Source organism: Silene latifolia, chromosome 6, assembly GCF_048544455.1.
Source record: "Silene latifolia isolate original U9 population chromosome 6, ASM4854445v1, whole genome shotgun sequence".
NCBI lineage: Eukaryota > Viridiplantae > Streptophyta > Magnoliopsida > Caryophyllales > Caryophyllaceae > Silene > Silene latifolia.
This window is the reverse complement of record NC_133531.1, coordinates 43,402,512-43,425,742: the sequence shown is the minus strand read 5'-3', so window position 1 is coordinate 43,425,742 and position 23,231 is coordinate 43,402,512. Positions and strand designations below refer to the sequence as shown.

The 23,231-nt window shown below is 37.2% G+C and overlaps 1 long non-coding RNA gene across 1 annotated transcript; it reads left to right on the top strand.

The window, feature by feature from the left end:
• Positions 1–11,812: 11,812 nt before the first annotated feature.
• On the top strand, positions 11,813–13,615 carry LOC141658733 (uncharacterized). Its single transcript, XR_012549382.1, has 2 exons — positions 11,813–11,897; positions 13,417–13,615. It is a non-coding gene; the product is annotated as an uncharacterized LOC141658733 (long non-coding RNA).
• Positions 13,616–23,231: the final 9,616 nt, after the last annotated feature.

Genomic DNA, 23,231 nt, shown 5'->3' with positions numbered 1-23,231 from the left:
TGCTGTGAAGTTGAAGTTTAGAGAAGATGGTTGTATAATTTCAAGAACAAAAACCGTGTAATTTATTGTTAAATTTTTGGTGGGAAGTTTAGAGCTTAATTACTTCCTTAATTAATTAAACTTACTTTCTGGACAAATAAAGCATCCATCCCATTTCCCATTGTACTTTTATTAGTTCTTTGTAATTGTCTTAACATTTGTATTATTTGTACTATGGTAGAGTGGAGTTGAATGGAGGGAGTAGTTGATAAATAAAGCGAGTAAAGACGAGTCAAAACATGGCAATGTAGGAAATAAACAATGAAAGTCAACATTGACTTTACTTTAAACACACCCAGACTTCCGTTCATTTCTCCTCCAAACACCATTTTAGTTCACCATACTCTCCTCCATCAAAATCATGGTAAAAATCACAAGCACAAACGGTCAGCCATCGTCGAGCCCAGAAATCAGCCACCATGGCTGAACTTGAGCCACGTGCTGCACTCCTGCTCCTCCACCTCGCCACCTGCAATGTCAAAATCAGAGCAGCCCGGCATCGATCACAACGCAGCAGCAACAACTCCAAACAGCAGCGAGGTATCAACAACTGCAACCTGTTCGACCAAAAAAGAACCACCAGCCGGCCGACCGGAAGCCTGCCAACCGGCTGGTGGTCATTGTTGTGATTTTTCGTCAAAAACCGGTTGTGGCTCTGGCGGCCGGCCAACCGGCTCTCAGCCCACATGCGATGATTCGTGCCTTGTACCACCCAACGTGAATCACCATCAATTCGAACATCAACAATGCAGCCACCATATCTCGCCACCTTCAAACCCGACTCTGTTGTTGCCGACCTCTACGCTCTTAATATGCCTGATGTGTGCCGTGTGCGATGATTCAAGTAACTGTCATCAGAAGTTGAGTTGGATAGTTGGGTTTTGAAGAAAAGAAAAGAAAGGAAAAGACAATTTTGCCCCTCAGTTTCATTTAAATGAAAGATACGTTTCATGTGTGTTAAGGAATGTCGTTTTTGCTTGTTTTCATGTGCTTATAAAAGCCAAGGAAATACAACATCTAAGGAGACACCTTATTTTGTCCGTCTTCTTTGACGATGGACATGACGAACTGCACATGGGCAGCTTCGGATAAGATCGTATAAAAGCAAAATGGTAGAAGAGACCCACTATTTTGTAATGTGACGGATTTTAGAGTGATTAATTTGTGACTTGACCCTTTGTTATTAAACAATTATATTTAATTTTTTGCTTTCCCAAGGGAGTTTTTTAACCACATGATTATCTCTTTATTTATTTCTTATTTGTTGTATTTTTTCACCTGCTTTCATTTCTTATTTGCAGAAAAAAATAATACTCCCTCCTATTCACCATTTTCTTCCCTATTTTCTTAAACGGATTATTCAGGTTTTCTTCCCCTTTCCTTTTTTGGAAAACTTTTACTCTTATTTTATTCATTCCTCTCTCCTATCACCAAACCCCACTCAACTCACAATTCCTTATTTAATTCTTATTTATTCATTCCTCTCTCATATCACCAAACCTCACCCAACTCACAATTCCTTATTTAATTTCTATTTATTCATTCATCTCTCCTATCACCAAACCCCACCCAACTCACACAATTCATATTTTATTCTCCTCCTAAAATCTTGTGCCCATAACAAAGGGGAACAAAATGGAGAATAGGAGGGAGTACAAAACTTCTCACCTCTCATATTCTCTCTTTATTCATCTTCCATATTCAAACCCCAAAACCCAGAATAAACCAAAACTCCACGAAACTTCTCACCTCTTAAATTTTTTGTTGGTATGATGAAGATCTTGTTGTATTGTTGTGTTTTGTTTATTTTTTATCAAAATTTTTAACAAATTTCATGATTGTTATCATTTTTAGTTTGATTTTTTTACGTTTTTAGTTTAATGTTTTATCATTTTAGTTCATTTTTCCATTTTTAGTTTCGGTAAATTTACTTTTCATTGCTATTGTTGAATGTTGTTGGTGATTGCTACCAACTTTAGTTTGATTGCTACAATTTTTAGTTTTAGTAAACTTTGTATCAATTTTTTTTTATCAAATTCCAAGATTGTTCCCATTTTTAGTTGTTACGAAATTTTGGTAAAAAACAAAATACAATGTCGCCATATCGAGTTCACCTGTTTATATATTAAAGTACTTTGCAACCAATTTTAGAGGTCTTTCAGAACTTGGGAGGTGGTAACATATTGATTAATTAAGTTAACATGTAACATACTGAAATATGCTTCTATTTCCTAAATATTTGTGACCATATTTATTTGGGTATACTCTATTGACCTCATCACGTGTTAGTTTACTGAAAATGATGACTTATACTCTTCAAATAGTCACATAATAAAATTTAGGTAAACATGTTCCAAAATATAATATGTGACCATTTTATTTTAAAGATAATTGTTTTCATTTATATATTCTAATGGGGTTATCTGAAATGATAACATATGGTGACATATTGAATAAATTTTGTAAGCATATTGAGATGTGCATTAAGTTTCCTTAATTTAGCTGTATGTTTATATCCTTCTACAAAATGTCACGATCTTTAGATTGGTCAAATATTAAACGATAAAGCAAACATCTAATTCATGTAATTCAAGATTTGAACATCTAATTCAGTAAACAAAAAATTGTCACATATGTTATTGAAGATATAAAATATGATTTTTTTAAATGGTCACATGTTAAACTGAAGTGGTCACATTTTGCTTCAGTGATGGGAAAAAGTTATGCATCTTCATCTAATTCATGAAATTTAAGACTTGAAAACACGGTTTTATGCAAACACAATATGGGTGTAGTCTTAAGGACAATTAAGAAGGGAGAGCATGTAGGTAAAAGGTTTTATGGATGTTCTCTTTGTTAGGTTCATATACCTATTATTAGACTCCTCTAATAGTGAAATAATTAACTTGTTAATTATTTGTTCTTTATATCTAGTGCATGCATAACAAAAGAAAAGATTTATAAGAAAATAATGTCCCTTACATTGATGCTTGGTTCGAAAATATGGGCACAAGTAAGGTCACCTTCCTTCACTTGTTCTTGAGCTTAATATGATGGATGATCCTCCTAAGACTCCAAGTATAGAAGACACTCCAATAAGTTGCACCCAAGATTTAACCCAAAAATTCCTATTAATATTAACTAGATATGTAGTAGAAATGCTTCCTTAATATTACTAATATTTCTAGTATTACTACTTCTAGTAATAGTTGGAGAGTATTAGTATTTGAGAGTATTTGGAGGATTTTGCATGTGAGGAAAGTATGAGAGAAAATAAGCTAAAAACCAAGAAGGAAAAATGAGCAACAAATGCTCATATTTAAGAGCACAAAACCGGTGCTCATCTTACAAGGGGAAATCTTTTTGTAACGCCCCGTAATTTCGGACCGTTAATATATTTCGGAAGTAATTTATTAATCAAATAAAATTTGATATTTAAGTATTTAAAGTAAAAATAATTCAAAGAAATATAATTTTATTATATTTTGAAGAAAAGTATTTATTTTGATAGTTTCGAAATGTTTAAAAATAGTTTAAACCGTGTAAAAACTTTTTATTTCGAAATAAGGGCATTTCGGGGAAAAATGACAACTCTATTGAAAATTGGGCAAACGATTTTGGAAATGGGGTGTATGAGTATTCAATTTTCTTGTAATCTCGTGTTTAAGAACTTTGTTCTTGTCGGAATTTGCATTTGACCAACGGTTTTAATTATTATCGAAACGAGCCAAAACCGACTCGTAAAATCCCGACTAAACCCGCACCTTTCCTCTCTTTCTCCCATAACCCGCGGCACCCTCTCCCCCCTTTCCCTTTTTTCTGATTTTTCTTTTCTTCCATCATCTTCTTCAATGTTCTAACATTCCAAACACCATTTTCAACAAAAATTCAAGCTAAAATCACCATAACTTCCTCATTTCTTGTCGGATTTTCACATAATTTATATTTCCGGAATCCTCTCGTCGAGATCTACAACCTAGTATGTTTTAATTTCAGTTTTCTTGAAGTTGTTTTAAGACAAATTTTGGCAAATTTCGGTATTTATACTTATTTATTGTGTTTTTATTGTTTATTTAGGTGAAGAATTGGAGGACGAGTTTGGGGACTCGTATATTGTCGAAGATAGCGGCTAGTTGCTTGTTAGGGTTTGGTTTTTAAGGTTCTAATTGCTCATTTTCTAGCTTAAGGTAACATATTTCGAGCTATTCGACGAATAATCGTCACATTCTTTGATTTTTGTATGTTTTTGTGATTTTTGTTTGAGTAGTTAATTTTCACATGTTAAAATGGGTTGCATGCATGTCTAATACATGTCTTTTGATAGTTTAAGTTAACATATTAGTGTTGGGAACGATTAAATAATGTTCAAACGATGTTAAAATGAACAAAAACGGAAAAATGGAGGAGTAGGGGTGGCGGCGAGTTCCAGCGAGCCACGGCGGCCGGGTCAGCCCGTTGCTTGTTTCGCGGTTTTTCATGCAATATTTGTCATTTCGGGTTCATTAATGTTATAGTTAGTATAAGTTACATATGAGTATACTTTTGAATTAAATCATATTAGTAGTGAAAATTATGTTAAAGGTAAAAATTATGTTTATATTGGTAGTTGCACATGTTAGTATAGGTTAGAAAATGAAATTGTATGATTAGGCTCAAAATGAATTTGATAGCGATAATTGTAATGTTTTGATGATTGTGCCGAAAACTGAGCCTTAGTCCCTTTGATCGATTCGATGTCGATTAATTGAGTGATTGGTCACCGCAATTTATCCGCACTGCCGCAGGTGGGGTTGCGGGTAAAAATTCGATTGGATGAAATTTTATATGAATTGGATAATCGGCCTTTTTCTTGTTTTAGGCCATTTATCAAGTTTTTAAGTTCACATGTATAGTTGGTTGAATTTAATAGTGTTTTATATTGTAGAAATGGCCCTAGATTCCCTGAAGCCTTTAATATTGTTAATATTGCTAGAAATGGTATTGGTATTAAATACTTTCTTGCAGGTTGTTGTGTTTGTCATAGATAGGTCTTTATAGTCTCAGACGAGTATATGTTCCGCTTAATAGCCTTTGTGTTCCGACTAGTGGGTTTATATCCAAGTTGGGGCATGACCTCGTTACTTATTTTGATAGTAAGTGGTCAACTTAAGTACTAGCCAACCCTTTGGTGGACTCCTTAGGGTACTCACTTTGTTTTAGAAAAATTGTGGGTCTTGGGTGCGGTGGTGTGTATCCGCATGTCTAGGTCTGCGCAGATTTTAGGCTAGGGTTGTGTTGTGTCTTGGCCATGTTTTATTAATATTAACCGCTGAGCCAAGATACCGGTTCGATTACCTTCCCTACCTCGTGGTATAGACTCGAGATTCTGAGTGACTATTGACGGTACTAAGAACTTATGCCTGTCTTTGATATATTGCCCTTTCTTGTATGGTGATTTTATGAATTGTAATAGGTGAGATGTAAGCGATTCTGATTGATAAAGTTTGGATTACTATTTGTTATATGTTTCACATGATAGTTATTTTGGTCAGTTAGGGGGTCATAGGTTGGAATACTTGATAATTAAATTGTTTATCATGTTGTTTACATGTTTTATTACATGTTATATTAAATATGACGTTTCGTGGCTGGGAGGACTCGAAGTTACTCCCCACTGAATTGTGGCTTTCGTGTTTGTATAAAATGCGATTGACAGGTTGAAGATTTAGGTGGGGTCACAGACGAGCTAGTGAGCATAAGGAACCTTGGACCTAGTTTGGCTATTCTTATAGTAAACCTTTTAACTTTTGGTTTTGTATATATTTTGAAGGGACATATGTCTCCCTTTTCTATTTTGGTTTGTATCATTATATCCCCGTGTCTTTAGCGTGGTTATGTAAATTAGTTTATTAGCTTTTGCAGGTATTGGCACTCTTAAATTTGGAGATGTTTGTGAATGGTTTAGGAAAAGTTTTAAAAATTACAGGTTTTGTCTAGTTGAACCAATTACAAACATATCCTACCAGTTTTTCTGTAGATTTTACGTGTTTAATTATCGCGTTATTTAAGGGTGTCACAGTTGGTATCAGAGCTTGTTGCTCCCGACGCACGTTTGTGCACCCCACTTAAAAATCACTTGACCTTTAAATAATGAACTTGAGAGATGGGTAGGATGGGTAGATTTAGGATTTTATGTGGTAGTCTGTTTGTGATTGCTAATTGATAGGTACTAATTAATTTTCTCTTTTGTAAGATGGCTCCGCCAAGAAGAATTGATGATGCTCTTTTATTAGTTCTTACTCAAATTCTCCAAAATCAACAAAATCAGCAGAATCAACAAGCTCCTCTTCCCCCGCCTGCTGAGGGTACTCCAGGCACCTATACTTGGGTGGCTAACCAATTAACCCGAATCAACACTCCCACTTATGGTGGAGAGATTGATCCAGCTGCTCTTACAGGGTGGTTTCGGGAGTTGGAGAAAAGCTTTACGTTGTATGATGTTAAGGAGGAACATAAAGTGAAGCTAGCCTCTCACTTCCTAGTTCGAGAAGCAGATCGGTGGTGGTCCATGATGGGCCTACCGTTTCAGCTGAACCGGGATTTGACTGGGTACGTTTCAAGGAATTAGTGGAGGCCCGATTCTATCCGCAAAAACTTAAGCAGCAGAAGTTGAAGGGATTTATGGAATTGAAGCAAGGAAGCCTTCCTGTTCAGGCCTTCACCGATAAATTCAACGAGTTGGCTCATTATGCCACTAGATTGGTGAAGGATGACAATGAAAAAACCTTCTTTTATCTTGAAAAGCTCTCTCCAAAAATCAAAAGTATGGTCCGACGGGATTCCACCAGCTTTGTTTCAATTTACAATGATGCTTTATGGGCTGAGAATTCATTGAAAGAGATTGAAAATGAAGCTCGTGCAACTAGTTCCAGTCTTGGCAAGAGGCCTTTATATCCATCTTCTAGGCCCTTTACTCCTTCACCTAGGTTTATCTCTTCTCCCTCTGACTCAAACAAGAGGAGATTTGTTTCTAATGTGCAAGCTAACCGGGGCGGTCAATCTTCAGCTTTTAATGATAATAAAGGTACTAAAGACCGAGTGTGCTATAACTGCAAGAAACCAGCACTTCCTGGTAAGTGCTTTGTTGATCCTATTATATGCTTTTCATGCAACAAACCGGGCCACAAGGCCAATGTTTGCCCGAAAAGGAAGGTGACGGCTCCTACTACTCCTGCCGCCCCAGTGAGGCCAGTGAGGCCGAAGGGTCGGATTTTTGTCATGAGTCGAGCGGAAGCTGAGGCACATCCTGATATCATTACTGGTACATTTTCTATTTTTGATGTTCCTTGTTTGGTACTATTTGATACGGGTGCCTCTTTATCTTTTATTTCAATGAAACTCTCCGATAAGTTATCACTTGAATCATCACAAGAAGAAAGCACATCTATATCCTTACCCTCTGGTGATGTCTTTTCCTGTTCTAAAATCTATCCTGAAGTCCCTATTTCTATTGCGGGATCTATATTTCCAGCAAATCTTTTCCAATTTCCGCTTGAAGAATTTGATGTCATTTTGGGCATGGATTGGTTACATACTTATCATGCTCGATTTGAATGTCGAGATCAGAAAATAATTCTTACAAGCCCTTCAGGTCACCGTGTGTCTTATCAAATGGTTAAAAGACAAACCGGTACTAAATTAATTTCTGCTATGAAGTTTGTCAATGCGATGAAAAAGGGTCATCAAGCCTTCTTATGTATGGTGACTCCTTCTGATTCTTCCTCTCTACCTCCTAAAGAGAATGTTCCTATAGTATGTGAATTTCTCGATGTTTTTCCTGATGAGCTACCGGGAATTCCTCCTGAAAGGGAAGTTGAATTTGCTATTGATCTTATTCCTGGTACCGGCCCTATTGCTAAAGCTCCTTATAGGTGCACACAAATCTGAAATGAAAGAGTTGAAGACTCAGCTGGATGATTTGATTGTCAAAGGTTTTATTCGACCTAGCTCTTCACCTTGGGGTGCTCTTGTTCTCTTTGTAAGAAAGAAGGATGGATCTATGCGATTATGCATAGATTATCGTGAACTTAACCGGGTTACTATCAAGAATAAATATCCTCTTCCTAGAATTGATGATCTTTTCGACCAACTCCGTGGTGCTTCTACTTTTTCTAAAATTGATCTTCGTTCGGGCTATCATCAAATTCCATCAGAAGCCGACATTCCTAGAAGCGCCTTGAGACGAGATATGGTCATTTCGAGTTTCGGTGATGCCATTCGGTTTGACCAATGCTCCAGCAGTATTCATGGATCAGATGAACCGTACTTTCAGAGAACACCTTGACAAATGCGTTGTAGTGTTCATTGATGACATCCTGATCTATTCTAAATCTGAAGAAGAACATGTCCAACACCTTCGTGCTATTTTGGAGATTTTGCGCCGTGAAAAATGGTATGCTAAATTCTCCAAATGTGATTTCTGGTTACCTAAAGTGACCTTCCTTGGGCATGTCATTTCAAAAGAGGGCGTTATGGTAGATCCTGCCAAAATTAAAGCCGTTGTTGATTGGAAAAGTCCAACCAATGTTTCTGAAATCCGTAGTTTCCTTGGCTTGGCGGGTTACTATCGGCGATTTGTGAAGGATTTTTCAAAGATTGCTAGGCCGATGACTCGATTCTTTGAAGAAAGAGTCTAAATTTGTGTGGTCTGAAGAGTGTGAAAATGCCTTCCAGGAATTGAAAAAGAGGTTGACTACCGCTCCGGTGTTGACCTTACCTGAAGAAGGAGTGGACTTTGATGTTTACTGTGATGCTTCTAAGCATGGTATAGGTTGTGTCTTGATGCAAAAGGGGAAAGTCATTGCGTATGCCTCTCGAATGACTTAGAGTTCATGAAGTTAACTACCCGACTCATGATCTTGAATTAGTCAGCGGTGGTGCATGCTTTAAAGATTTGGAGACACTACCTCATTGGAGTCCATTGCAACATCTACACCGACCACAAGAGCACGAAATATCTCTTTACCCAAAAAAGAGCCGAACATGAGACAAAGAAGATGGTTAGAATTGGTGAATGACTATGATGCCGATCTAATTTATCACGAAGGAAAAGCTAATGTGGTGGCTGATGCTCTTAGCAGAAAATCCTGTCATTCTTTGAATTCTTTTCAGAATTACCTCCCGAACTTGCTTTAGAACTTCAAAAATTAGGAGTAAGCCTTGTAAAAAGGGGCTCTCATCATCTTGATGCCATGTCATTTGAACCGACTTCTACCGTGAGATCCGTGCTTGCCTTCCCGATGATCCTACTTTCAAATCCATTCGAGCTAAAATTCAACTTGGGCAAGCTAAGGATTGTAAGATTGATGATGATGGGTATCTTCGTTATCATGGTAAAATCTATGTTAAAGTCAGGTGATTTGAGAAAAGAGTTCTTGATGAAGCACACCTTTCTCCTTACTCCATTCATCCAGGAGGTACCAAAATGTACAAAGATTTGAGATTGCAATTCTGGTGGCCTAGGATGAAGATTGAAGTTATGGAGTATGTCAATAAATGCCTCACCTGTCGGAAAGTAAAGATAGAGCATCAAAAGCCCGGGGTTTGCTTCAACCCTTGGATGTTCCTCTTTGGAAATGGGAGTCTATTTCCATGGATTTTGTGATGGCTTTACCCAGGACTTCCACCGGGAAGAATGCTGTTTGGGTGGTTGTGGACCGATTGACTAAATGTGCTCGGTTTATTCCTATCTAAGAGACCTGGAGTTTAGAAGTTCTAGCTGGTGCCTATGTGAATGAAGTAGTGTGCTATCATGGGGTTCCTAAAGATATAGTTTCAGATCGAGATCCTCGATTTTGTTCTCGTTTCGGACCGCATTACAGAGCCTTGGGTAGTAAAACTGCGATGAGCACTGCTTTTCACGCCGCCACCGATGGTCAAACCGAGAGAACAATTCAAACTTTTGAGGATCTTCTTCGTACTCGTGCCTTAGATTTCCAAACCTCCCGGGAGAAATGTTTATCTCTGGTTGAATTCTCTTACAACAACAACTATCAAGCCTCCATTAAAATGGCACCATATGAAGCTCTGTATGGTAGAAAATGCCGTACTCCAGTCTGTTGGGATCAAACCCAAAATGTTCCAATGTTAGGACCTGATTTGGTGACCGAGTCCATTGAACAAGTTAAGATCATTCGGGAGCGGATGAAGGCCGCTCAGAACCGTCAAAAATCATATCGATGTCCGTCGTCGACCACTTTCCTTTGAGGTTGATGATCAAGTATTCCTTAAAGTGTCACCTATGAAAGGGGTGAAACGGTTTGGCGTTAAAGGAAGTCGAGCCCTAAATATATTGGACCTTTTCGGGTGATTGAAAAGATTAGTCCTGCTGCTTACCGTTTAGAATTGCCCCCAAATCTGAGCAAGGTTCATAATGTCTTCCATGTTTCTCAGTTGAGGAAGTACATTAGTGACCCTAGCCATATCATCCAAGAAGAGATTCTTGAATTGGAGCCTAACTTGGTGGTTGAAGAAAGGCCAATTCGGATTCTTGAAAAAGCCAATAAGCAACTTAGGAGCAAAGTTGTACCTTTAGTCCGTGTTCTTTGGCGTTGTGGAAATGTCGAAGAAGAGACTTGGGAGACTGAAGCTTCTATGTTAGCTAAATATCCTGAATTATTCTCGTAAGGTATTCCTTTTCTTACTCTTTTTCCGAGTTACTAAGCCGTATTTACTCATAATTTAGTAAGATATTATTCTTATTATAGAACTTTAAACTGAAATTTTGAAAATACTTTTATGATTTTTAATGGTTTTAACATTGGTGAATGTTAAATCTCGTTGTTGGTGACGTCCCAATAATGGGTTTTCTCATTTATTGGTGTAGAAATATTTTTATGTCTTGATATGAATGTGGATGTTCTTGTCTGATCAACGAGAGTATCACCGTTTCATTGAAAAGATACCTATATTTTCTTATGATTATATTATTAAGATGTTGTATATTATAATTTCTCCTTCTAAGTTTCGAGGACGAAACTTTTTAAAGGGAGGGGTGATTGTAACGCCCGTAATTTTTAATCGTTAATATATTTCGGAAGTAATTTATTAATCAAATAAAATTTGATATTTAAGTATTTAAAGTAAAAATAATTCAAAGAAATATAATTTTATTATATTTTGAAGAAAAGTATTTATTTTGATAGTTTCGAAATGTTTAAAAATAGTTTAAACCGTGTAAAAACATTTTATTTCGAAATAAGGGCATTTCGGGGAAAAATGACAACTCTATTGAAAATTGGGCAAACGATTTTGGAAATGGGGCGTATGAGTATTCAATTTTCTTGTAATCTCGTGTTTAAGAACTTTGTTCTTGTCGGAATTTGCATTTGACCAACGGTTTTAATTATTATCGAAACGAGCCAAAACCGACTCGTAAAATCCCGACTAAACCCGCACCTTTCCTCTCTTTCTCCCCTAACCCGCGGCACCCTCTTCCCCCTTTCCCTTTTTTCTGATTTTTCTTTTCTTCCATCATCTTCTTCAATGTTCTAACATTCCAAACACCATTTTCAACAAAAATTCAAGCTAAAATCACCATAACTTCCTCATTTCTTGTCGGATTTTCACATAATTTATATTTAGGAATCCTCTCGTCGAGATCTACAACCTAGTATGTTTTAATTTTAGTTTTCTTGAAGTTGTTTTAAGACGAATTTTGGCAAATTTCGGTATTTATACTTATTTATTGTGTTTTTATTGTTTATTTAGGTGAAGAATTGGAGGACGATTTTGGGGACTCGTATATTGTCGAAGATAGCGGCTAGTTGCTTGTTAGGGTTTGGTTTTTAAGGTGCTAATTGCTCATTTTCTAGCTTAAGGTAACATATTTCGAGCTACTCGACGAATAATCGTCACATTCTTTGATTTTTGTATGTTTTTGTGATTTTTGTTTGAGTAGTTAATTTTCACATGTTAAAATGGGTTGCATGCATGTCTAATACATGTCTTTTGATAGTTTAAGTTAACATGTTAGTGTTGGGAACGATTAATTAATGTTCAGACGATGTTAAAATGAACAAAAACGGAAAAATGGAGGAGTAGGGGTGGCGGCGAGTCCGACGAGTGCCCACGGATGGCCCGGTCACCCGTTGCTTGTTTCGCGGTTTTTCATGCAATATTTGTCATTTCGGGTTCATTAATGTTATAGTTAGTATAAGTTACATATGAGTATACTTTTGAATTAAATCATATTAGTAGTGAAAATTATGTTAAAGGTAAAAATTATGTTTATATTGGTAGTTGCACATGTTAGTATAGGTTAGAAAATGAAATTGTATGATTAGGCTCAAAATGAATTTTATAGCGATAATTGTAATGTTTTGATGATTGTGCCGAAAACTGAGCCTTAGTCCCTTTGACTGATTCGATGTCAGTTAATTGAGTGATTGGTCAGCCGCAATTTATCCCGTACCTGTCGCAGGGCTGGGGTTGCGGGTAAAAATTCGGTTGGATGAAATTTTATATGAATTGGATAATCGGCCTTTTTCTGGTTTTAGGCCATTTATCAAGTTTTTAAGTTCACATGTATAGTTGGTTGAATTTAATAGTGTTTTATATTGTAGAAATGGCCCTAGATTCCCTGAAGCCTTTAATATTGTTAATATTGCTAGAAATGGTATTGGTATTAAATACTTTCTTGCAGGTTGTTGTGTTTGTCATAGATAGGTCTTTATAGTCTCTGACGAGTATATGTTCACTGCTTAATAGCCTTTGTGTTCCTGACTAGTGGGTTTATATCCAAGTTGGGGCATGACCTCGTTACTTATTTTGATAGTAAGTGGTCAGCTTAAGTACTAGCCAACCCTTTGGTGGACTCCTTAGGGTACTCACTTTGTTTTAGAAAAATTGTGGGTCTTGGGTGCGGTGGTGTGTATCCGCATGTCTAGGTCTGCGCAGATTTTAGGCTAGGGTTGTGTTGTGTCTTGGCCATGTTTTATTAATATTAACCGCTGAGCCAAGATACCGGTTCGATTACCTTCCCTACCTCGTGGTATAGACTCGAGTTACAGAGTGACTATTGACGGTACTAAGAACTTATGCCTGTCTTTGATATATTGCCCTTTCTTGTATGGTGATTTTATGAATTGTAATAGGTGAGATGTAAGCCGGTTACAGTTGATAAAGTTTGGATTACTATTTGTTATATGTTTCACATGATAGTTATTTTGGTCAGTTAGGGGGTCATAGGTTGGAATACTTGATAATTAAATTGTTTATCATGTTGTTTACATGTTTTATTACATGTTATATTAAATATGACGTTTCGTGGCTGGGAGGACTCGAAGTTACTCCCCACTGAATTGTGGCTTTCGTGTTTGTATAAAATGCGATTGACAGGTTGAAGATTTAGGTGGGGTCACAGACGAGCTAGTGAGCATAAGGAACCTTGGACCTAGTTTGGCTATTCTTATAGTAAACCTTTTAACTTTTGGTTTTGTATATATTTTGAAGGGACATATGTCTCCCTTTTCTATTTTGGTTTGTATCATTATATCCCCGTGTCTTTAGCGTGGTTATGTAAATTAGTTTATTAGCTTTTGCAGGTATTGGCACTCTTAAATTTGGAGATGTTTGTGAATGGTTTAGGAAAAGTTTTAAAAATTACAGGTTTTGTCTAGTTGAACCAATTACAAACATATCCTACCAGTTTTTCTGTAGATTTTACGTGTTTAATTATCGCGTTATTTAAGGGTGTCACACTTTTCCTGTTGTTTTTACTTGTTTGTATAGCATAGGTAGAGTGTAGGAAACATTTATGTAAGATGTAGCATGATTAAAGCTTATGTGATATGTCACTATCACACTCTAACCAAAATAAACAAAAGACAAAAGGGAGCATCTTTTGCTCTCCTTTGGCCGGCAATATGGAGCTCTTTTGCTCTATTATTGCCTTTTATCATTTGTCCCACAAATGCTTATAAGTCATATGTTTAACTATCTTAGATAATTAATTATTAATGTAATCATTTAACACTTAAATATTACAATTAATAATATAATATACACTCCACTTTTGAGTAGTATACTACCATTATATCAATATATAATGGGTCCTATAATTGCTTGGTAATTAAAATTATAACTTCTTGTAACATTAAATAACCAATTACCTCTACCTCAAAACTTATATAAAACCTCAACTAATTTAGCAATTTAACACTTAAATACTAAATTAAATCTTATTTAATCACATTACAATAAGACGCAAAATCACACTCCCATAATTAAGGAATTAATTAATCTGTATCGCATACAATTAATTAAATATCTATTTGGGCCTCATCCTATAGGTGTGACCTAAAGGGATCAACTGACCACCACCGTCACACGACAGTAATGTCAAACTCTAGTTAGCCAATCATTACCGATTAATGATAATAAGTTGACTGTATAAAGAATCATCCCTTTTGTATTCTTGATATGAGATTTAATTATGATATTGAATCATGTGATCGCACTATTGTTGAGGACACATTTTCCAACAATCTCCCACTTGTCCGAGACAAGTGTGCGTCACCAATTCTCTTATCCTATTACAATCTCCCACTCAATGCAAGGTGTCTTTCAGGTCGTACTTAAACTTGATCATATCTTGAGTGGTTTCCTCGATCTGGAGAGTAACTGTCTGACCGGAATTATCTAGCATAGATACCTTCCGAGCGTGGCCACGCATTTCCAGTTAACTACTCCTCGAGTGGCCTTGAGATTTCAAACAACCCTGACAAGGGGTGGACAATTCCTATCGCACTATTCCCTTTGTTCAGCCACAGTTCATCATAACCCAAAATATACCCAGTTTGACCTCATTTACGAAGTCGTAGAGTATAAATCAAAGCTAATCAGAAATTTGCGCTAACTTGGGCGAATAGTCTCTAGTCAAAAGAATTGACTCATAAGAATACTATAGTAGCTCCTGCCACGACCATGCTTTATGAATTACCAGAACTCTATAAGCGGTCACTGCCCGACAGAGTGTCCTATACAGTCTGCCTATGTGATCGACTAGTCATCCCATATGACTCTATGGCACTTGAACTTGCCATCAATCGCATCACACTCTAGTCACTTCGAGTCGTCACCTCATATAATTAACTAGGGGCGTATACCATGTCAATCCAGTTCACTTTAATGGGGTTCAATTTGTCTCTACAACCCATTTGGATACGACAAGATAACGGGTGAGTTTAATGAAACTCAAACGATAAATGCGATTATCACATATGAATAGTCAATACACTATTACTACTTCATATCTTATAATCTTTAGTGTATTATTAACACTAGTAAAAATGCAATAAAAGTTTGGCAAGTGGATATACCCTATATCCATATATTCCAACTTTGTCAATTGCTATTTCCTTCTATTCAATGTTATTTTTAATAACTTGAATTTATCTCTAAGTATTTGTCTAGTCTTCTTACTAGACTTGGGCTCTTTAACTTGAAAGATGCTCCCACTGTTATCACATAACTTGTGATAAAGTTATTTGTATAGCGATTCACCCTTAATCCCTACGTTGACCATTTTACCATAATTTACTTAGATTCCTTTTGTAGAATTTGCAATGTGCGAAACTAAAACACTTTTCTAGTCTCTTACTCCTTAGTCAATAAGATATCCTATGATTTCAACAAATCCCTTTTGGTTTGGAAACTAAAGTTTGTGCAACCCTTTAACACATAACTTAGTTTATCATCCAAACATATGAACGAATCCTTAATTCTTCTCAAGAATCTCAAGGATGTTCTTTAAGGCTTTCACAAGCCATATCATGGGAATTATCTTGTTATTGACTTATCATGTTCTTAGCATATATCACATCACGGCATGTGCGTCTGTTGGCATACATGATCATTCTAATGGCGGAAACATTAGAAATCGATTTCATGTAATCAATAACTTAAAAGCTTCAGTGAATGACTATGACTCCATCATAGCAATTCCACTTTCATCAACATGAATAGCCTATTCAACCTTGTTGATGTACAACAGATACGAAAGATCTTATCCTCATAAGACTCTCAACTCAATGCCAATATTCTCTCACACAGATTCAAAATCTAGAATACTTTGCACCCCTTTCCAAGTCTCCAATCATTCTTTCACAGAAGAGAGCATTGGTACATTATTCTCAATAAATGTGTTATCAACATGTAAGACATGGAGAAACAATTCTAGCTCCCACTTAACTTCATGTATGATCATGATTCTTCAATCATGTGAATGAAACCATTTACTATTATCACATGAACGAAAAGTATAATCCTTTAATGCTTGCTTAAGACCAATCTAGGATCACTTAAGAAAGCTACGCATAAAATGTTAGGGTTCATAGATCTTTATCTAAGGTTTTGTGTTCCAAACACTTCCTTCTCTAAATTCCCATTTTAGAAAAGCGAATTGTTATTTGTCACTCTTCATTAAAATGAAGTGCAGCAATTCCTAACATAATTAATCTTGATCAACATCTTTATGTCAATCTTATGCATTTGAGTACTCTAAAGCTCTATTTACCTTTAAAGAAACCCTTGCTTTAAGGTAAATCTACTCTTGAGTAACAATTTTTGGATTGTAATGCTTCGGCTCGTATGTAACAAGGTCATGATACTATCACTTTCACAAAGTAATATTTTTAAACAATAAGACATGTGCAATAAACTCCCACTGAACTATGCCCCCACTCTATAGTTTCATTACTTTCACAAAGTAACACTGTAAGACATGTTTGTAACGATCCAATCTTCTCCCACTCTATCTCTCAGAAATACATCTATCTTCTTGAGAGATAGCTTTGTGAGGTACAAACATATTGTTGGGGCTGGTTGATGCGTGTCTTTTATATAAGGTTTTTACCTCATTTTTACACGCATTTCTGTGCTTTTATGTAGCATCTGGCTACAAATACCCCCGAATATTCTACTTTGGTCCGTTTATTGTATTTTGCAGGAATTGACCGAAGAGAAGCTAAAACGAGTCTTAATTGTCCCATTTGTATGCATTCATGGGAAATATGGAGCCGGAGCTTAGGAATTTCACACCCAGAGTGCGCATGAGCGGAGCAAGGGAGAAACACAAGTCCTGACGCACTTATATAGCTCGATCGAGTGGCCTCTCTGCTCGATCGAATGCTTCATGCACCCATGCTGGTCGATCGACTGGTTGGAGGAGTCGATCGAGGAAGTTCACACAGCAGTGCTCGATCGAGTGGATGCACTAGCTCGATCGAGTGACTTGGTGTTCGATCGAGTAGTCTCTCTACTCGATCGAGGGGTTTCTCGTGTGTTTCTAGTTTAATTTCGCTAATCTTTTATGGGCCTTTCATAATCAGTCCATGGGTTAGGTTTAAGATGTTTTTAAGATAAGATCGAGGAGAACACTACGTTACCCCTATCTCCTTCACTACGCACATTTCCACTGTTACTTTTGACAGTTCTTGGGATCTTTGTTCACTACTTTGCTACTCGAATTTCGGTATTATCAATCCATTTAATTCTTAATCATTTTTATTTGTTCTCAATTCCTTTTCTTCTCTTGATTTATAGTCGTTCAATCATCTTTCCATATTTGTCATCATGTTTAGTTTTGATTGTTTGGTTATTATGATTGTTACCCCCATAATTATGAGTAGCTAATTTCCCATGCTAAGACTATAGGGGACCCATGGTTTGAAGGGAGAGTAATCGAATTACCGGGTTAATGCTAGTATCGTCCATGTTGTTAAAATGCTACATATAATTGTAATTGCCTAATTGAGTCGACGCAATTAGACCCTTATTCTTAGTGGACCTTGACCTGGACCGAAAGGTTGGAAGGGGGAGACTAGTAGCGAGCAATAGAGTATTGCAGCGAGGACGAAAGTTAAACTGTTTACACTTTAGGGTGAATTAAGGACCGAAAGGTGACGTTCGCTACCCCTTGGATCGTATTGCATTAACTGGGACCTAGATTACTCGATAGGACGATTGTGGTGAACCGCTTGTCTTAGCTATTCCCTCTTATTTGTTAAATCCCTTTTTCCTTTATTTCTCTTTGCTTTGCTCTCTTTAGTTTAGAAATCACAAATTATAAACCCCAATTTGGTTACTTAGACGAACTTGAGTTCAGCCGACAAATTCCTACCTCTCTGTGGATTCGACCCGACTTCCCTAGCTATATTAGTTAGTTGGCCAGTTGGTTATTTTTGACAGGTACGCGACAGACGTGTCACTGGTGTCCTCCACAGTTAGTGCAATGACATATAAATCTCTAAAAGGATCAAAGGGTATACTTTTGTATTATTATCAGTTGGTCCACGTTTATCAATAACGGTTGGCTTGCTAGATAAGTTTGACGTTATTGTCATACAGATGGCTGTGATCAACTGGTCCCTAAAAGTCACACCTATAGGATACGTTTGAGAGATGTGACGGTATGAAAATACAGTCATGTTGATGCCTAATATAACTAAGCGATTAGTCGGAGTTATTGACTAATAATTAGTCGAACGCGATGTTGAGATAATTATTTGATACGGATTAAATAATAATGGCTAAGGTGAATTAAGCAGTTAATTCGTAAATTGAATATAAACGATTATATTTAATTAATGTATATTGAATTAATTAATTATACAATATTGTCATTGTCGGACAAGTATTAATATGTCGACTAATTCATGTTACTAGTCGATGTTTTATTATCCGATAACGAGTGACGATTTATAATTAAAACCCGTCATATACATTTAGCAAAACGAGTCGGACCACGAGTTAAATAAGGAGAAAGTGAAAGCCCACTCCCTCCCTGGGCACACGGTTTGGCCGAGATGAACAAAAGGAGAGTCCTTCTCTCCTTTTGACCTAATCCTTCTCATTTGTAGAAAAATTAGGGTTTTGGAGCATTCTCTCTGAAATCCTAGATCTCACATCATAAAACTCACAAAAGGCTCTCTCAATATTGCAAGGCAATCAGAGAGCAATTTCTAGCACAAGGGGCATAGTCTCAGACGATCTTGGGTGCAACGATTAGGAGGAAATCTACTTTGATTTCTGTTCTTAGGCCGAATTCTCATAGGACCCGAGGTTGATTCTTATTCTTTTATCGTTTCTCTTGTTTTTCGTTTATGACCATTAATCACATGACAAATTACGTTATAGTCCTTAATTTTAAGGGGTTTTATACGGATATTACCTCACAAGTGGTATCAGAGCGAGGCCACGTAAATATTTCATCGTGATTTTCATAAAACGATTTGAATCGATAATTTTTTTTGCCTTGAAAACCGTGCGGCCGAATTTTTTTTTTTTTACACGGCTGTTTTATTTTTTTTCGTGCTGTTGTTAACAGTCGGCCGAACTGTTCCCGTCTGTTCAGTCGATCGAGGACTGTTAGTGTCTCGATCGATTGGTTTTGTTTTCGATTTGTTTTTGCATATTGTTGTTATAAACGATTATTATAGCGATATGTTTAAGGTTTTGTCAATTGAAATTTTAATTTAATACGGATTAGGTCAAAATTGCAATTGGTTTTGTTTTTGTCAAATCGTTCTTGAGTGCCGCGCTGAAAAAAGAAAAAAAAAATTCGTGTTTTTTTATTTTTTTCGGCCATAAAATGTAAATAATACGAATTTTATGCACTCGCTTGATTGTGAAACGGTTCACACACGTACCATTTAGTTATTTTAAAGCGATTTAAAGTAACGGATTGTAATGGATTAAAATTAAGTTGATAAAAGCGGTTTTGTCATATAATTTTAAACGTTAAAAGGTGGTTTGGATAAATTTAACATAATTACGGAATTATGTCACGAATAAATTTTGTTTTTTTTAGTTGATGCATCTTTTATTTATCGTTACTTTTGAATGCCATGAATGTTTTTTTTATTACGTATTTAATTTTACAAACGGTTGTAACTTAGTGTGGCCTTAGTAGAACGTGTTACCGTAATGATGGAACACGGTCTTGGTTGTATTTTGAGATCTCGCATCTCCGTTTTGGATTTTTCCTTGTAATTACAGTTTTTATTTAGAATGTAAATAGGTTTATATTTTGTAAATTTTAAAGTGTAATTTTGAGAAGACCAAAGATGGAGATCGGATGCTCACTCCCGCTGCATGGATCAAGATGGAACATCAAGACAAGCTTCTCGGGTCCAACGGTGGATTCCAAAGTTGTATTATGTTTATCTTGCTAGGATAGGCCACACTAGGATTTTTATTTACGTTTTGCTTTCTTTTATGTTTTCATCGTAACGATAGTTTGCATCATATTCCGCCTAAAACCAAACCACCTAATATTTGCATGAAAACTGACTCATATAGAGGTCACGCGTTAGTTTTCTATGACATACAGATGTCACACGAATTTATAAGCCATCACCTAAGTTAATTCATTCACGTAATGCTAGATTTTCGTTCACTTAAAATGAATTAAAACTAAGTTGATGGGATCTTCCTCGTATAACCAAAAATTGAGAATAGTCTTTATAGGTCAAACTCCAATGAACCCCTTCTTCGTCGGTAGGCATTATATGACCCCTTCTACGTCGGGTAAGTTGGAACTGATTGACCTATTTTATCTCAACACTATGGTCACTCGTACGATCCTGTGATTATGGTGGACTAAAGATAGGATTTACGGAAATCTATCAACCAAGAGTTCTAACGGTAGAACTAGCCAAACAGTTGGCTTATCAATTTACGAAAATTGAGTCTTGGGATCATTTGTATAATTCTTGAGGTAGATCGATTATACAAGTGCAATGAGTCTACACGTTAAAATGAATTTTAATTAGACTTAAATCACCTCGATGAGTTGCTTATTTCGTTTTGTTTTCCTTTCTTTTTCAGTGTAGAACACGATCATTAAACTGCTAATAACAAAATGGCTGGCCGTACGGACGACCCAATGCCGAGTGTCACACTTGGACGCGAATCCTGGCTGAAAATATTCATGGACCAAATGAATCAGTTCACACGTCTGAAAAACGACGGGTCCAACTTTGCGGACTGGGAGGCGGCACTACGGAATGCTGCCATTGCTGACGGTAAGCTCAAGTACTTAACTGAGCCAATACCGCCATTTCCAGGCCCAAATGCAGGAATCAATGATATTGATGCTTATAATGACTTCGCTATGGAAGCGGGTGCGATAAACAACGTACTCATCTTTGCAATGGAAACCAATTTGCAGAGACGCTTCATTGCCCAAAGTGCAAACAAGATTTTCACTACGCTCACTAACGAGCTCTCAAAAGCACCGAGAATCGTTACATATGAGCATACTTGTCGCTTCTTTGATGCGAAACTCCAGAAGGGCCAACCGGTTAGCCCACACATTCTCAGCATGATTGAGAATGTTGAGAAACTGGAGGCACTTGATTGTAAGATCAGTGAGAACATCGTGATTGACCGCATGCTTCATTCACTCCACGATGGTTTTGCGCTCTTTAGAGCCAATTACTATATGAATGATTTGAAGAAAAGTCCTCATGCACTACACTCCCTTCTCGTACAGGCCGAGAAGGACATGAAGTTTAGTGGGAGCCTAAAACAGGATGTTCTCATTGTGTCAAACAAGGGCAAGGGTAAGGGCAAAGCTCAGGCAGACCTAGTAGTAGGTAAGCCGAAGTTTAAGAAGTCAGGATCGGGTAAGAGTGGGCCTGGTGAGTCGAGCACCTCACCAGGCGCGACAAAGAGCAAGACCGGTAACATGGAATGCCACCATTGCCACAAGACTGGGCATTGGAGGCGTACATGTCCTGTATACCATGAGGACATAAAAGCAGGTCGCGTTACTCCTGTTGGTATGTCTTCTTCTTCTTCTTCTTTTATTCATATGATTGAGATTAACCACGCAAGTTACGGAACTTGGGTACTAGATACTGGTTGTGGTTCTCATCTGTGCAATCATGTGGGGGCTCGAAACATCGAACCCCTCATAAAGGGTGAGGTGGACCTGCGTGTCGGGAATGGAGCACGAGTGGCTGCCGTCTCGAGGGGAACATATGTGATCCAGCTTCCTAGCGGATTTGAGTTATTTTTATATAACTGCTATTATGTACCCAGTCTATCTAAAAACATTATTTTAGTTTCTGCACTTGACAAACTTGGTTTTTCATTTGTAATAGAGAATAATAGCTGCATTTTCTCATTACACGATATGATTTATGGCAAGGCAGTCTCCATGAATGGAATTTATGTTTTAGATCAGACCACCGAAATATTGCACGTAATGAATAAGAAGTTAAAGGTAGGTGACAAAGATCAAACTTATCTATGGCACTGCCGTATGGGACACATTAATGAGAAACGCGTTAAACAGCTCATACAGAATGGAGCTATCTCGGCCTTTGATTTTGAATCATTTGGCACGTGTGAATCATGTCTCATTGGCAAGATGACTCGAATTTCCTTCAAAGGTGTTGGAATGCGCGCTGCTGACCTATTAGGACTCATACATACGGATGTGTGTGGACCTATGTCAATCACCGCACGAGAAGGCTATAGGTATTTCATCACTTTCACGGACGATTTAAGTAGATATGGCTATGTCTACTTAATGAAGCATAAAAGTGAGTCCTTTGAGAAATTCAAAGAATACCGAACAGTGGCGTAACCAATTGGGTAGAAAGATTAAAACACTACGATCAGACCGTGGTGGCGAGTATCTTTCACACGAGTTTGATCAACACCTTAAGGATTTGTGGAATTGTCTTACGATTAACTCCACTGGAACACCACGGTTGAATGGTGTGTCCGAACGGAGAAATCGAACACTACTTGATATGGTTCGATCCATGATGAGTCACACCGTATTGCCTGATTCATTGTGGGGTTATGCTCTTCTCGTTAGCATTTCTAATACTTAACCGAAGTCCGTCTAAAGTCGTTGACAAGACTCCATATGAACTATGGAAGGGAACGGTCCCTAACTTGTCCTTTATACGGGTTTGGGGCTGCGAGGCTTATGTCAAGTGGAGACACGAGGATAAGCTCTACTGCGATCGGTCAAGACATACTTTATAGGTTATCCTAAAGGAACATTTGGTCATTACTTCTATTCGCCAACCGAACAACGTGTATTTGTTGCGGCTAGTGCGACATTCTTAGAGAAGGAGTTTCTCGAGAACGCGAAGAGTAATAGAACCTTCGAGCTGTCGGAGATTCCAGAA